At 38.3% G+C, this 17,121-nt stretch overlaps 1 protein-coding gene across 15 annotated transcripts in view; it reads right to left on the reverse strand.

Moving 5' to 3' along the window:
* The window catches only part of FAM76B (family with sequence similarity 76 member B), a 177,132-nt gene that overhangs the window by 43,483 nt on the left and 116,528 nt on the right, over positions 1-17,121 (reverse strand). For 11 of the 15 annotated variants that reach the window (XM_077867545.1, XM_077867540.1, XM_077867546.1 and 8 more), the window contains 2 exons: positions 15,717-16,168; positions 10,669-10,746 (listed from right to left, as the gene is read on the reverse strand). The gene's annotated coding sequence lies outside the window, so the exon portion shown is untranslated. Of the gene's footprint in view, positions 1-10,668; positions 10,747-15,716; positions 16,169-16,753; positions 16,835-17,121 lie in introns of all 15 variants that reach the window. The other 4 variants (XM_077867541.1, XM_077867539.1, XM_077867549.1 and 1 more) reach the window with 1 other exon arrangement.

The raw sequence follows: 17,121 nt of genomic DNA on the forward strand, positions 1-17,121 counted from the left end.
ATCCCTGGGTGGCTCAGTGGTTTCGTGCCTGCCTTTGGTCCAGGGCGTGATCCTGGAGTCCCGGGATCGAGTCCTGTGTCAGGCTCCCGGCATGGAGCCTGCTTCTCCCTCTGCCTGTGTCTCTGCCTCTCTCTCTCTCTCTATCATGAATGAATAAATAAAATCTTTAAAAAAATATTGAAAGGGAAGGAGGGAAACAGAAGAGAACAACAGAGATAACAGCATTATAAGGATTCAGCCACACAATGCTGACTTTCAAGTTGGAAGAAGAGGGCTGTGAGCCAAGAAATGTGTGCAGCTTCTAGAAGGTAGAAAAGTCAAGGAAATGGATTTTCCCCTAGAACCTTCCCCTAGAAGGAATGCAGCCCAGCCAAAACTTTTAATCCAGTGAGAACCATTTTGGATTTCTGTTGTTCAGAATTGTTAGATAATAAATTTGTGTTATTTCAAGCCACTCAATTCATAGTAATTCATAACAGCGGCAATAGGAACTCATATACCACGTTAGTGGATTAAAGAAAAGCCATGGATTCCCCAAACAACCAATAATATGTGGTTCCGAGTATAATTAAAGGGAGCATACATGGATCCAACCCTCCTGCCTCCCACCGCCCCCCGCCCCCAATATGCTTACAATCTTTGGTCATTTACATTTCTGCCCATGACATTCCCCTTCTAATCTGACCTTGTCATCAGAATTCAAGATGGAACCTGAGCAGCAAAGGACTAGTTGCAGTTACTGTGAGTTAATTGAGAGATACCTGGATGGCTGCATAGGCATTGTCTGTATTTCCTGGGATTGAAATGGAATTGTGCCAATGTTGAGAGAATAGCTTGTTTAGTATCTGGTAAAGAGGATATATGCAGAAGAAAGTGATCCTTTTGCTGGCAAAGTTAGCGATTTGCAGATTTGCAAAACTAGGGCACAAAATACACACAGGTGCAAATAGATGTCTGTAAATATATAAGTGAAACAAGTAATTTGAGGTTTCTGGGAGAGAGCCAATTAATTAACTCCATCTCCAAAAATACTGCAGAGCCAGTCTCTGAGCCACACTGAGGAGCTAAACTATGCTTTAAGTAGCAACCAAGGAGTGGCTTAGGGAAGCAAAAATACCCACAATCCTCATCAGCCCCATCACCCAAATCATTCCAAATAAACATCCAACCCAAGGAAAGACATGATTACAATGTAAACACAGCTTTGAGCTACCACCAAATAAAGACACTTTGCATGCAAAAGTAATGTGCTTGTCCTCCAAAAGCAGCTTCAGGGGAGTCCTCTACCCATCACTCCCAAGTGATCACAGATCCCACACCCTTCCTGTATGGAAATTCTGAAGATGCCATCACGTGCATGTATCAAGGGTTAGTGTTCCTTCTTTTTAATAAGCACAAAGTAAAAGAAAGAAACAAATGGTATACCTAAGCAACAGTGAGATGCCAAGAACTTGGAAATAATGTTAACAAGATAAGCTTCTGCGGGAAAAATAAAATCAACACATTGTGGTTCAAAGCTGACTTACAGAACATTGCCTTAAAAATGAAGATAGGCCAGGTGGCTAACTGGTGGCTCAGTCAGTTAAGCATCCAACTCTTGATTTAGCTCGGGTCATGATCTCAGTGTTGTGAGATCAAGCCCCAGGTGGGGATCCATGCTCAGGGGAGAGTCTACTTGAGATTCTCAACCTCTTCCTCTCTTTCTGTCCCTTTCCCCACTCGCATATGCTCTCTCACTCTCTCTTGCTCTCTCTCTCAAAATAAATAAATAAATAAATATTTCTAAAAAATGAAGACAGGCCAGCAAGCCCTGGTGTTGGGTGTTGTTACATTAAAAAAAATAATACATCAATCAGAAGGGGACTGTTCAGAAAGAAAAAGTATCAAAAAGTAACGGAGAAGCATATGCTAATTGGGCTCACTCAACCACTGTCTAGGAGGGGAGGGTCCATGAAGTCTCTGTTCCAGGTCTGCATCCCTGGGATGGAGGTGGCTGTGCCAGGCCATCATGTTCTGATCAAACTACACAGAAAATCTAGCTAACTCCCCTGATTCTAATTATATGTTCACAAAGTAGTCTTTCTATCATTGTCTTAATCTGTTCAGGCTGCTATAAAAAGATAACCACAGGCTGGGTGCCTTATAAATAAGTGCCTTATAATTATTTCTCACCAATCTGGATACTGGAAGATCCAAGATCAAGGCACCAGTATGGTCACATTCTGATAAGGACTCTGTGGTTCACAGCTGGTGCCTTCTCATGTATCACATGGTAGAAGGGGCAAGGGATCACTACAGGGTCTCTTTCATAAGAGCACTAATCCTATTCGTGAGAGCTCCACCCTCATAACCTAAGTACCTCCCAAAGGCCCCCTCTCCTAAGACTATCACCATTAGGATTTAGGATTTCAATATAGGAATGAGGGGGGTGACACATTCAGAACACAGCAATTATAATATGACTATGGGGGGAGATGCACTAACCAGCAATCAGAAGCTCTTGACCTGCTTAAAATGGTTCTTTTCTCAGCATAAATTCATATAGTTTTTCCAGTTTAATTCAAAATACACAGAATTTTTCCATCTGATTGACACCCCATAAGAGCTGTAGGAGCCCTGAGCTCTTTGCTCAAAGGGCATTATTTTGTCAACTGTCAGTTGGGTGAGAGTGGCCATAATTTTCTACTAGAGCACTTAGTCTTGCCACAGGATGGTTGGGATTATTTCAAAGCCTTCTTAGATTGTCTGGGATGGTGTTCATGCTCTATTAGGGCTACCTTGTTGAGAGCTAACTGCAAGCTGGCTGCTCTAAAGACCTTTTCTCAGAGATAACCTCAGGCCCTGCTCTTCCAAAACATCTCATTCTCTCATCTGCTAGAAAGCATGCAGTAAGTAAACACCAAGTAAAGAGAGACTTATTCATGAATAGAAAATTAAAACATGGAAAAGAACTGGCTAGAAATTGAAGAGGACACCCTAGAGGGGCTTGTCTCAGGAAGAAATGTGGAGGCCAAGTCACATGGGCCCTTGATCCTATGCCAGCTCAACCATGTGCAACCACCTTTGTGGCCTAGAGCAATCCCGAAGGTCAGCTAACATGGATCACATTTGCTGTGTTTCCTGGCTAATAAAACACTGGTACTCATGACTCTAACTTTTACTTCTAATTAAATTATTTTTATTGGAATGCTATTTAAATATGTGCAAACATAAGCCTGGATATAAATTTCTTATGCTCACACAACTGTAGCCTTACAGAACCAATATAATTCAAATTAACTCTATTAATCTAATGTGACAGATGATGTTACTTCGCTGAAATAAAATCACCCTTTACTCTGTGACTAGGGTACTGAGTGCCAGGGCACGATCTTTCAGGTTTGGCAGCCTGTGCTATTATGCACTCTGAGAGAACTTTATGTTCCCAACATAGTTCTTTATTTAAGCTACTATGAGACTTTTGTTCACAGCCTGCATCTTGATGCCATCCGCCTTCACTAATACGTTTTTTTTTTCCCCCCCTGCTCTTCTTTCTACTTGAGGCCAATAAAGCTATAAGAGCAAAAGCCAACTCGAACACAGAAACTGTGTGGCAGGACTCAGGAAGTTGTTTGATGGCTCAGAATGTCCTTATAGTCATATATTTAGATCATTTTCAAATTAAACACAATTTTTAAAAATTGCTATGATGGGAAGGCACCCTCTAGTTCGAGAAGCTAGTGGATCTAGTCATGCTAGCCCCGCGTCACACTCTCACCTCTCCTTCCAAAGTGCAGGAAGTAGTAAGACCAAAAAATAAAAAAAGTCACTGTTTCCTTTCTGCTCTCAACTCACAAAATGGTAGAGGCAGCCTTCTGCCCTTTTCTTTGATTTTGCACTTTGCATCTCTGAGTTTCTAAGTATTATGTAAGTTGATCAGGGGAATATTCATGGAGCCAGACTCATCCTCTCTTCAAAGAAAGATAAAAGCTAGAAAGGAAGGAGAGTTGTGTCTGAGTGCCTGTTCTTTTGCAGTTCTGTAGAAGAGCGACAGCCTTTCTTCACCAGAGCAGAACAGTGGGCAGGACTGGAAACACTCCCCAAACTGTTTGTTTTTTTTTTTTTCCCCTGTTCACACCTGCTAGAGCAGACCTGCCTTTGCTTTCTATTTCATTTCCCTCTTTCCTTAGGAGATGAAATATACTTTTAGGATAGAAGGAAATAAGCATTAAAATTTTACAAATTTGAAATATTGGTCATGAGACCTTCTGGGAGATCAACATCATTTCTGCATTTAATCACATAATTTGGGAATGAAGCAGGAGACTTGACAATGCTCTCAGAGGCCAGTGAACCCTTATCCCCCAACGCCCACTCATTTAAAATGCCACCTTTATCATATTTAAATTTCCATATAAATGCAGGTCAATTGCTGAACTCTATGCTGTCACACTAATCTATCAGTCTATTCCCAGGAGCATCGAACTGTTTTAAATACTATAAATAGCTAATGAGCTTCTGCATCTGACCTCTTGCCTTCTCATTTTTCTTTCATGATTTTATTTTCTTCTTTTTGTCCCGTTTCTTTACATCTTTGGAGCTTTTACAATCTTCATCTTTTTAGGTCCATATTTTGGTCTTCAAGCCTAAAACCATTTAGCAATCGTAATTTTTATAAGAACTATTTTTTATTTTTTCTTCTTCAGTGCAACCTGTTTTTATTTTAAGGCTGAAACATTCTCCTAAATGCCTCTAATAATAATAGATTTGAATGTTTTTTATTTAAAGATTTTATTTATTTATTTGAGGGAGAGAGAGAGCATAAGCAGGGAGCAGGGGAGGGGCAGAAGGAGAGGGAGAAGCAGACTCCCCATTGAACAGAAAGCCTGATGCAGCCCATCCCAAAACCCTGGGATCATGATCTGAGCCAAAGGCAGACACTTAACAGACTGAGCCACCTAGGTATCCCAGATTAGAATGTTCTAAAGTTATTTGTTTCCTGAGTCAATGGTTCTGATTTTCCCCTCCATTTCTGGATTTGTTTTTGCTGTTGCTTTTCCTAAGACATCTAGATATTCTTGGTTGTGTCCATTAATCTAATCTCATTTTCTTTCTATCCTGCAAAAATTAAGTTTCTATTCCCTATAGTACTCTTTTTTCCCTATACTTGTTATGGATGTACTGATTTTAAAGTATCTTTTATGTGATTTCATTGAGAATTTGGGAAGAAGATTCAGCTCAGCATACTTCATAATTTAGTAAAATTTTAAAACAAAAATCAGGGGCCTTCTTTAAATAAAGTTGGCAGAAAATGTGGAAATTTCACACATCGTGCAAGGGTATATTTTCATACAAATGCCCACCGATCTGAAATGTTATCTTTATCCTATACTAAACTTTTTCATGAATGTAGGATTATTTCTCAACCTCATGCTATCTTATTGATATATCAATCTATTCCTATGTCAGTAACAGTTTTTAATTAGTTACTGTTTTAATTACTTATAACTGCCCAGTAGATATCTACTTGTGTAAGTTGTGTAAGAAGGGATTGTGAAAAAAAAAAGTTATAATACAAATCTGTAGCAAAGCTTGAAATTTCATTTCCTCTATGTAAAGGTTCTTGATGAACAGAAAAATAAGTGGTCAGATGAGATTCGTAACAGTTCCTCAGCATTTGTGATAACCTGTACCTTGTTCACAAGATGAATGTAACATATATCTTTGTTGATATTATATTCATATAATATCCTCAAAAACAGGGATTAATATTTCTATTAATGTCTCCACTGACAAAAGAAGAAACTAAAATCTGGAGAACCTCACTGGCTTACTCAAGATGTACCCAACCAGCAAGTGGCAGGACTTGAATTCAGACCTCACAGTCTCACTGCTATACTATACATGCCACTTTTCATTCACCCAATGGATGTTCTTTGTGTATTAGAATGTCCTTTATTAACTAGCTTGTCCTTCTGCTCCAAATGACTTAGAAAACAAGTCCACTGCTGGTTGTCTACTTGTGGAGGCGGAACTGTATCAGTTTCACTACATGTTCAGAACAAGGTAATTTCATTACTGTGACATCCTGCATGAGGATAGACGGTTTCCTGAAGGCTGGTCTCTGTCTCCCACACAAAAGGTCATAATGCTTTAGATTGTCAACCTTTGACTACTCCTTACTACACCTGCAAGATATATTCACACATCTATACCATGGTTTAGACAAAGAGGTTTTTAAAATATATATACTATATGATGAATACTTTTTGCAATCATCAGAAGACAAAGGCAGAAGGAAAATATAGAAATGAAAATGTTTATATTAATGAGACAGTCTTATGAAAAAAACTAGTTCTTTTAAAACTTATGGTAGCATCATTGTCTTTATAGTTTTTTTGTTTTGGTTTGGTTTTTTAGTCCTCACAGTTTTTAGAGTAATTTTTATTTATTTAATTTATTAAATGTGACCAAGAAGACACCCAAGAATAAAGGATACTTAAAGATTCTTCTCCAAAATGTATGTTGATTCATCATAAGAGTTTTGCTTCTTTTGTCCTCCCTCAAAACTAAGGTCTAAGAATGGGTAAAATGGCCAAGAGAAGCTGGGGAGCAAAATGCCTGGGTAGTGATAAAGAAACAGCTGGGGGGGGGGGGCGGTTATCATAAAAGCAAACTAAAGAAATGAATCAGAGAGAGAGAGAAAAGAAAACATCTTTTCTGCTTTCAATCAGGACAAGAGAAAAGGGCCATAAAAAAAGGGGGCAGGGGGGTAACTACTTGAAGTAAATATAAAGATCCAGGAAAGGTAGGAAAAGAGTGGGGGAAGGTTGGCGAAAGATAAAGAATAAGGGAAATGAAAGGATTGGTAAAACAAACAGGAAATTGGTGTGAAGAGGACAGTGAGGAAAGGATTAATGCAGAGGTTAAGGACTATGTTGGTCAGACATAAACATAATTGTTTGTGCTTCCATGCAGATGGCTGCTGCAAATGAGAAGCCTGCCCCATTTCTAAATACCCAAGAAAAAGAGGTCATACCCCATGTGAAAATGAAAATTAAACCCGTTTCATTTCCAAGCTCCTATTTCTTCCCCTCCCACCCCCACCTCCTTTCCCAACATCCTTATGAGTTTCAAACATAAAGATATTCTTATGCTGATTTAATTTGATTCCAAAGGCTCAAAGAGTGAAAAAAATTAAGCTCAACCGCCCAATTCCAGGTCTCACAAGGGCAAGGTCTCAGACTGGCCAGTGATTCATTGACCAAACTCAAAGCAAAAAGAATTACCCATGGGATCCCTGGGTGGCGCAGCGGTTTGGCGCCTGCCTTTGGCCCAGGGCGCGATCCTGGAGACCCGGGATCGAATCCCACGTCGGGCTCCCGGTGCATGGAGCCTGCTTCTCCTTCTGCCTATGTCTCTGCCTCTCTCTCTCTCTCTCTCTCTGTGTGACTATCATAAATAAATAAAAATTAAAAAAAAAAAAAAAGAATTACCCAAAACTTGGAAATAAAGCTAGAAGACACTGCCAGATCATTCATGATCACAGTAGAGCCTTTTCTAACAAGTCGGCCCTGAGTCTTCTGATCCTCTCGGACTGTTGTTTAGTTTGACTTAATATTTAACATAAATTAGGCTCAGACTCTGTGTAAACTGAAGTACTAAAACTTTTAGAGGATATTATGAAGTATCTATGCCCAATGGAGATAAATACAGCAAATGCCCACTAAAAACAGATAAGCTAAGAGTTGAGTATTTTATTGGCTCCAAAGTCATTAACAGTTTTGCATGTTACTTAACAATCCCATTTCATCATTCTCTCTTTCACCAAAGTATAGACTTCTTTCCATCAGAGTCCTCTTTACCATCCTGCCATTTCCCTCACTGGTGAGTTAAACAAATCTTTGACATGTGCTCAATATATATGTGCATATATTTTTAAATGTTTAAAATGTATACTTAGATAATAAAAACCATAATAATACATATTCAGCTATCCCATACTATGTATCAGATTTGTATGAAGTACTTTGTGAATGATTTAATCCTCACTACAACCCTGTAAGTTTGAGTAAACAGAGGCCCAGACTTTTGGAAGGTCATACACGACTAGAAGATGGATTAGAACTCTAAACTGGTTTAGTAAGAATCCTGCATTCTTGCTATTGCATTGAATTTTCCTGTGGAAGTAAAATAGCAATGCCTGTCATGGGCAGGGTTCTAGCAAGGGCAGGATGCCTAGAGAGACATGGAGGCTGGAGGATGAGTGCTAAGAATGGGAGGCAGTTGGCTGAGCAAGTAAAGCTGTCAGAGTTATGTATGTTGATATTGAACTAAAGGGGGGAAGAATATCATTATCTCCATTTAACAGGTGAGGAGGCTTAAATTCAGAGACAACAGGTTACCCTTCCTAAGTCACCGCACTGATAAGAAGCCAAGCAAGGATGTGAAAGCCCATCACCAGACCCCAAGTCCAGGGCACTTTGTGAGGCTCCCCCTACTTCTGAACAGATGGTCAGCAAGTTCAGTCTCATTTGTTCCACTTCTTAGCTCCAAACTAAGGTTACAACTGCCATTATTTCCCCTTTGTCCTGCATCTATTTTGCTTTGAGATTTTTATCTTCCTGCTTTTGTCTTTGACATAATGATCAGGCAATATTTAATTTGGTCTCTGGTTCTCATTTATTTTTCTGGCACTGATCCCAGAGATCAACTCAAAGAAACAACACACAGTCATAATATATCAATGGCCTGATTTCCATCAGAGCTGTCTGACACTAGAGTTCATTCCTTTCCTAACCACCCCCTGCCACCCCCCGAAGCACAACATATGGACACAACTTTTGTAGGTCTGCTACCCACTTGCCTGCAATACCAGTTTTACATCATAGAATTAGGCACTGTTAATGCTAAAGATTAAGCAGGTGAGCTCCTCAAAACAGTAAACACACAGTGAGAATTTCATCTGAAATTAATGCTTGCCTGAAGTTCTTTATATAAATAAGAGCATTGTGAGAAATGAGGGAAAATATAGAATCAGTCCCAACACCTACATTTTTGTTTGCCAGTTCTATCTAACAATACTCAACATAAGGGACACCTGGGTGGCTCAGAGGTTGAGTGTTTGCCTTTGGCTCAGAGAGTGATCTCAGAGTCCCAGGATCCAGTCCCGCATTGGGCTCCCTGCATGGAGCCTGCTTCTCTCTCTGCCATTCTCTCTCTCTCTCTCTCTCTCTCTCACTCATGAATAAATAAATAAAATTAAAAAAAAAAGATTTCTTACAAAAAAAAAGACTCAAAGTAAGACTGTATTTAAAAATATCAGTTGATAGCCATTAATCTGCATTAATCTGAGAACCAACAAACCTATAAATTTAGCTACCCTGAGCTACTTCTTGCAAAAGCACCTCACCAGTTTTCTTTAGGACTCTGGCCAACCCACATTTCAGTTCACAGTTCTCCAATTCTGACTCTTTGTGATTCTGTTAATTGTATGTTTTTCAGAATTCCTGCCTATAACGTGGAGAAAGCAAGCCTTCCTGTTGTGTCATCTCTCACTTTAGATACTATTGATGATGCCCACAGGATTCTCCATAGGGGGGAAAGATAACCGAAAGAAAGCAGTAGAAGGGGGAGAAAAGTGGCAAAATAATGAAGAGAGAAGCTAACATTTATGGAGCATCAACTATATTTTAAGCATGGTGCTAGAGACTTTTAGATCAGTTGTCACATGTAATTGTCATAACTCTAAGAAGAAGCTATTGTCTCAATGAAAACAAACTGAGGTTCAGTGAAAGCAAGTAACCGACTCAGCTAGTAGGTGTTGGCACCAAAATTTAAATCCTAATTTGCCTTGATGTCAAATCTCATGTGGTTTTCATTATGTCTTTTAATGTCTTCACATCTTTTTAGCTACTTTAAAGCAAGCGCTGAGAAATATTTCCTTGGTAGTTAATTAGCTCAACAAATTTAAAGGAAATTTAAATCAGTATGATATGTTTTCTTTGGGCAGCCACTATGAGCTGTTCTAGGCACTGGATATACATACATTATTACTAAAAAGAGTCAATTTCTCTCCCCTCCTTAGAGTTCATGGTCTAGTTGGGAAAGAAAATCTCTTAAGTAAAAAATAACAAGTTGTATAAGAAGAAAGAAGCTAAGAAGATCAAGACAAGGTCTAGAGATTTTTTTTTAAATGTTTGTTTTGTTGAGAAAGTGATATTTAAACAAATACATAAGAATGAGGAATTAACTTTAAAAATATGAGATGTCATTTTAGACATGGAGAACAGCTATGTAAAGGCTTAGAGGTAAGAGAGTGGTAGATTGAATCAACTCCAATATCAAATTGCTCTAAATATTGGTTGTTAAGTACAGCAAGGCATGTGTGAAGAATTTAAATTTGTGTGTATGTGTGTGTGTGTGCTCACCCACACATGCATGTAGAAAAAATTAAAAACTGACCATAAAGATAATTCTTCTTCAAAGTACATTTATCTCAGTTATTTTCCAAGAAGTAATCCATCACCTAAGTCAACCAATAAAATCTCTGAATTAGTTATCATCATGATCAACTACATTACTGATGAGGAAAGTACACAATTCTATGAATGAACAGACACATTCCCTAACTTTAGAAATTTAAAAGCCAATAATTGCCGTTAGGGGTTATGTGAATAAGATACCTACCAGTGAGATGAATGATGAGGAGATTTCCAGAACAGAGTCTGTGGTTCTATAAAGAAACATCCGTGGCCTGGGGAGAATCTGGAAAACATTGACATATTGAATGAATTTAAAAACCAGGTTAATATATTTAAATACTATTCTCAAAAAAAGGATAAATTCTCTCTGAGAGTGATCATCCACTGAGAAGTAAAAACACAGAGAAGGAAACAGAGTTGAGTGTACAAAACTAGGGCAAAATGGACAAGAATGGAGGCATTAAAAGTCTTCAAAATTTGTACATTAAGATTAAAGGAAAATTCCCATTTCCTGTCCATATGGACTAACAGGAATAGGAATCACCCCCTCCTCACACACACTTGAAACACTTAAAAATATTGACAAAATATACATGTATACATTTTTAAAAAGCTTTTATTCATTTATTCATGAGAGACACAGAAAAGAGGCAGAGACATAGGCAGAGGGAGAAGCAAGCCCCCTGAGGTGAGCCTGATGTGGGACTCGATCTCAGGACCCCGGGATCATGACCTCAGCTGAAGGCAGACGCTCAACCACTGAGCCACCCAGGTGCCCTTACATGTGTGCATCTTTAAGAAGGCACACAAGCATTAGATATTACGCAACAAGGCCACTGATCCCTAAGACACAGTAAATAAATGAGGAAAAACCTACAATGGCCCAAGCTTTACTTCCTGGAGAATGTTTCCAGGCAGAGGAACAGAGAGGGCAAAGCTAAGCAGAGCCCAGTGGTCTCCCTGAGTTATAGCAATGAAACGGAAGGTCTGAGGAAGACAAGACAGTTATAGTTCTCAGAGCAAAGAAAAGAGCATAGAAAGGCACTCCAGAGATCTCCAGAGCCCCCTCCAGGACTCAGCACAGTGTTTATGTACATGCATGTGAGGAATCTATCTAAAACTGAAGAAAGAACCATGAAGAAGGACCAGAGGAAACTGCCTGGGAATTATGCCTATTTTTACCAGCAAGGCTGGAAAAACTCATAATTCATGGGATATGGGGCAAAGTACTCAAGAAAGTTTTTCCTCAAGTAGTGGGGAATACGGGGGGTGGGGGTGAATGGGTGACAGACACTGAGGGGGGCACTTGACGGAATGAACACCGGGTGTTATTCTGTATGTTGGCAAATTGAACACCAATAAAAATAAATTTATTATTAAAAAAAAAAAAGTAGTGGGGAATAATTAGCTTCTGACCAACTTCCACCCCGAACCACCTAACAAATCACAAAAGCAAGATTGCAAAAGATCAAATTCTTTACAGAACTTAACTACATCTCAAAGTAGAACTCAAGAAGAACTATTGGGATATAAAAATATTGAGAACCCAACAAGGTAACATTCATATCTGGCATCTAATCAAAGATCACACCAGCCATACAAAGCAGGAAAATATGACCCATAAAGAAAATGCCAACAATCAAAACCAATCTAAAATGATACAAATATTAGAATTATCAGAGAAAGACATTAAAGCAATTTTTACAACTGTATTCCATATGTTCAAAATTTAAGTAAATAGAGATGCTAAAAAGACTCCAATTAAATTGTTTTAAAATTAAGACCTTTTTTAGAGCAAGCTATTTATTGGCTGAGTGACATGGAATAAGTTATTTGCTTTCACTGAACTCATGTAAAATGCATTCTATATATAAAAGTGTAGCAGTTTTTATTTGTAAGATCTCAAAACTAGAAACAACTCAAATTTCTATCCACAGGTGAATAAGTAAATTAATTAAGGTATATTCATACAATGGAGTACAACTTCAAAATGAAAAGGAACAAAGTACTCATAAATGCAACATTATGGCTGAATTTCAAAATATTATGCTAAATGAATGAAACCCCACCAAAAGAGCACATACTACATGATTTTGCTAGTATAAAATAACAACAAATGTGCTGAAAGCCAACTAGTGATTGTCTGAGGATAGGAGGTAGGAAGGGGGAGAAGAGATGACCAAGGGGCACAGGAAACTTTTGGGGATGACACATATGTTCACTGTCATAATTGTGATGATGCCTTCATGGGCTTAACATGTCAAAACATTTCAAATACTCCATGGGCATACTTAAAACATGAGCAGTTTCTGCTAAATATGTCTCAATACAGCTATTTAAAAAGGAAGACAAATCTCAATAAACCGAGTTTAGAGAGAATATACCTCAACATAATAAAAACCATATATGACAAACCCACAGCTAACATCATAATCAGTGATAAAAAATGGAGAGCTGTTTCTCAAAATCAGAAGCAAGGCACAGATGTTTACTCTTGCCAGTTGTATTCAAAAGTACTGGAAGTCTTAGTCATAGCAATCAGACAAGTAAAAGAAGTAAAAAGCAGACACATTGGTAAGGAGAAAGTAAAACTGGCACTATTTATGGTTTACATAATACTATACATAATAAAACTCTAAAGACTCCACCAAAAAACTGTAAGAAGTAATAAATGAATTCATATCATATATATATATAATACATATTCAAATATATACAATGGAGTATTATGCAGCCATAAAAAATGACATCTTGCCATTTGCAACAACATGGATGGATTTAGAAAGGATTATGCTAAGTGGAGTGAGTTAGAGAAAGACACATTTCATATACTTTCAATGATATGTGGAATCTATAAAACAAAACAAATGAACAAACAAACAAAAAACAGATACAGACCCATTAATACAGAGAACAAACTGATGGTTTGCCAGAGGGGACGAGGATGGGGAGATGGGCAAAATGGGTGAAGGGGTGTGGGAGATACACACTTCCAGTTATGGAATAAATAAGTCACAGAGATTAAAGGTACAGCATAGGAAATATAGTCAGTGGTATCATATTAGTTTGTATGATGACACACACCACACTTGTGGTGAGGATAGCATAGTGTAGAGAGTTGTCAAATCATTATGTTGTGCATCTAAAACTAACGTTTCATTGTATGTCAACTCTACTTCAATACAAGAAAAGAGGCTTATATTAAAGATAAGATTAGGGATATCCTAAGTTCACCTTTTGAATGTACATACACAAAATTAAATGTCTTCAAATTTTGCATCTTTAATTAGAGAAAATATGTGTGCAATGAATGTATCTAATTTACAAAAAGTAGCCATTGTCTTGGCTCTTTAATATTTTGAAGGTTTAAGTTTTAATATATTTCATATTAAATGGTTTCAAGCAGCATGCAATGTTTAGTATTTTATAAAATCACTATTGCTTTTAGATCTTCTAAAACTGATTCGTGATATTTTATTACATTTTTAAAGTTTAGTAGTGGTCTGGACTTATTATTGCCCTTTAACACTTGTTAATGATTAATTGCTTGTGTAGATTCCTGCAAAAGATGTTTCAACAAGGTGATATTTAAAAATATTTAATATTGTAACTGTGTTATAAGAAAACGTCAAACAAGACAATATTCTCATTTGAAAACAAAATAAGTGTAGTTTATTTTAAATTCATTATATTTGTCTTAAAGCCTGAAAAATAGAATTATAATAAATCATGATTTTGACAAACTTAAAATATTGAAACTTAATGTGTTTTAATATACCTCCTCATTATGTACTCCATATTTTTTCAAATGCTTTCTCTTTATAGGAAAAGATGAGCCACTAAAAATTAATTAAGCTATGGCACCTGAGTGGCCCAGTGGGTGGTCCTGCTCTGCCTTCTGCCTGGGTCATGATCCCAGAGTGGCAGATGGAGTTCCAGGTCGGGGTCCCTGCTCACTGGGGAGTCTTCTTCTGTCCGTCCACCAGCTTTTGATGACTCTCTCTCTCAAATAAATAAGATCTTTAAAAAAACTCATGACTCTTTGTATATAAAGTTTTTTCCATACACCTTGGGGTTCTGTATGTGTTGATCACGCACGTCCTGTGTCCCCCAGCTCATTGGACTAGATGATCCAGATAGCCTGTCCTACCCTTTCCCTGTTGTTCACATGTTTCCCTCTCTCTGAATCTGTGCAGGGACTTCTCGAACAAAACCACCCTGAGTCCAGTAACAAAAATAACAGCATAATTTCCACTCACCAAGCACCTTAAAGACAGATCTTACTGTAAAATAATCCTTGGTAAAATATTACCTGAGGAAGTATAAACCACAAGGGAATGGCCCAGAAAATGAAGGTTCTGTGCTATTTATGGAAAACTTCCTGGAGGCCCTGTGGCAGAGCCTCCCTTCAGCCCTGGAAGCAAGGACCGGGACTCTTCCCCTCCTATGGACTGGGCCCCACAACCTCCCAAAACTACTGGGGGCCTCATTTTTTTAAAAAAAGATTTTATTTATTTATTCATGAGAGACACACAGAGAGACTGAAACATAGAGAAGAGGCTCCCTGTGGAGAGCTGGATGCGGACTCCATGGGATCAGGACCTGAGCAGAAGGTAGATGCTCAACCATTGAGCGCCCTATCCCGCATCTCTTGAGTCCAGTCCAGAGGAAAGGAAACCCTTAAGCACTTTTCCTCACTGAGCATGCGCTGACAGGTGCAGAAGTAACCGGCTCTGGGCAGCTTGGAAGAAAAGAATAAAGGTTAAAAGAAGACAGTAGAAAGAACTGTTTGTAGGAATAGATTGGAGGTAGGTTCCTAATCAACGCAGTCCTTGTAGTATAGTCTGCATGTTTTCCCTGGGCAGCCTTAACATTTTTGCTTTCCTGAAACATATTATTTTTTAACTTGAGAGGATTAATTAGTAACCTTGTTTAAAGTGGCAAATAATTCTAAATGGTTAACGCATATTGGTCATTCTTATCCAAGTAAGAACCACGTTAAATGATCAATTTTCCTGATTCTTGGGAAATATGAAATGCACACTACAGAAAATATTACTATTCCTGAATTCTTGCCATCACAACAGCACTAATAATAAATATTTATTGAGAATTTGGCACTGACCAAATAGTGTGCTAAGCACTTCATGCGGAGTGTCTATTTGATTCTCAAAGCCCTCTGAGCCAGGCACAATCACTAACCCCATCGGAAAGGGGGAAAGGAAATAAAGCTTGGAAGAAATACCAACATACCAATGGCTGGGAAGTTCCAGAGCTGGCACTTCAATCCATATCTTCATTCATTCCTTCCACCACTCTGCCCCAAGCCCTGCAGTGATTCCAATCTCACTCAAAGTAAAAGCCAAGATCTTACAGTCAAGACACACATTTTCCTTGTCCTCTTGACCACGCTCCCTCCAATTCACTCTGTTCCAACTCACAGATCTTGCTGTTTCTCAGACAGGCTAGTGGCTATTCCCTCAGGTGATGGCCTCACAGATATTTGTGCCGTCTGGGCTCTGCTGGGCTCTAAGGGTTGCTCTTCTGAGCCCTGACTGTATGTTCCTGCAATGCTGTTCTCTCAGATATGCACATGGTTTGCTCCTTCACCTCCTGCAGATCTTAGCTCAATATCTTCGTGAAGTTCACATCCCAATCTCAGCCCCTCCTTCTTGCTCTTTTCCTCCATAGCAGTTAGTGCCATTCTAAATAAAAGATTTTAAAATTTATATTAATTTATATTAAAGCATATTTTATTGTATAGAAATATAAATTGTATATGAGCAGTAATATATGTATGTATAGTACAAAGCAAGTTTTAAGTACAAAATAAGAGCATTTTACTTGTAAGCAAAATCACTTAAATAAAACAATTCAAATGTATGTAGTTTACCCATATGCATCTCATTCTTACCATCAGAATAGTGGAAACACTGCACAAAACTAACTCAGCTGTTTTTATTTCACTGCTTGATGCATGGCCAGTCTACCAATGCTCTCTACCTTTAGTTCACTGATGAATAAGGAGGAATGGAAAGAAAAGGAAATATGGACAGCTTACCTTCCTCATTTCTTCTTTGTCATCATTTTTGGTGTAAGTGGTTGGCTAATACCAGGAAGTAAAACAATTAAAAGAGAATATGATAGAGTTCCTTGATAGTTCATGATTCTTAGATCACTGCTAACTTCTTTCTGACTTGAAATTCCAGTTCAAAAGGAAAGCTTGGTTCAAACAGAAAGCTTTCTTGTCAGCTCCCTGGCTTACTGAGTCTTAGATGTCACATACTTACCTTGTACTTCCTCCGAGTCTTGATGAACTCCCATGTATTGTGAGCCCACAAGAATTTTATGCTCATAGGATATTGCAAATTCTGTAGGCAAATGGGACAGCAAGCAGTGAGGGACACACATTCTGTATTTATCTCCCCTGCTCAAGTGCATAGTCCACTGTTCAAACTTTCTGTTACAAAAGTCAAATTCAACAATAAAGTATTAAGAATTTCAACATGGCAATAGCAAAGCTTCTACCCTGATCTAAGTTATCATTATTGTCTTCCTGGAAGACTGCAAAAGCCTCCAAATGGGTCTCTCTGTTTCCATTCTTCCCAGCCTCTGACTTCATTCTAGTCTTCCCATAGCTATTGGATTGGTTGAAAAA

This window comes from Canis aureus, chromosome 23, assembly GCF_053574225.1.
Source record: "Canis aureus isolate CA01 chromosome 23, VMU_Caureus_v.1.0, whole genome shotgun sequence".
Lineage (NCBI taxonomy): Eukaryota > Metazoa > Chordata > Mammalia > Carnivora > Canidae > Canis > Canis aureus.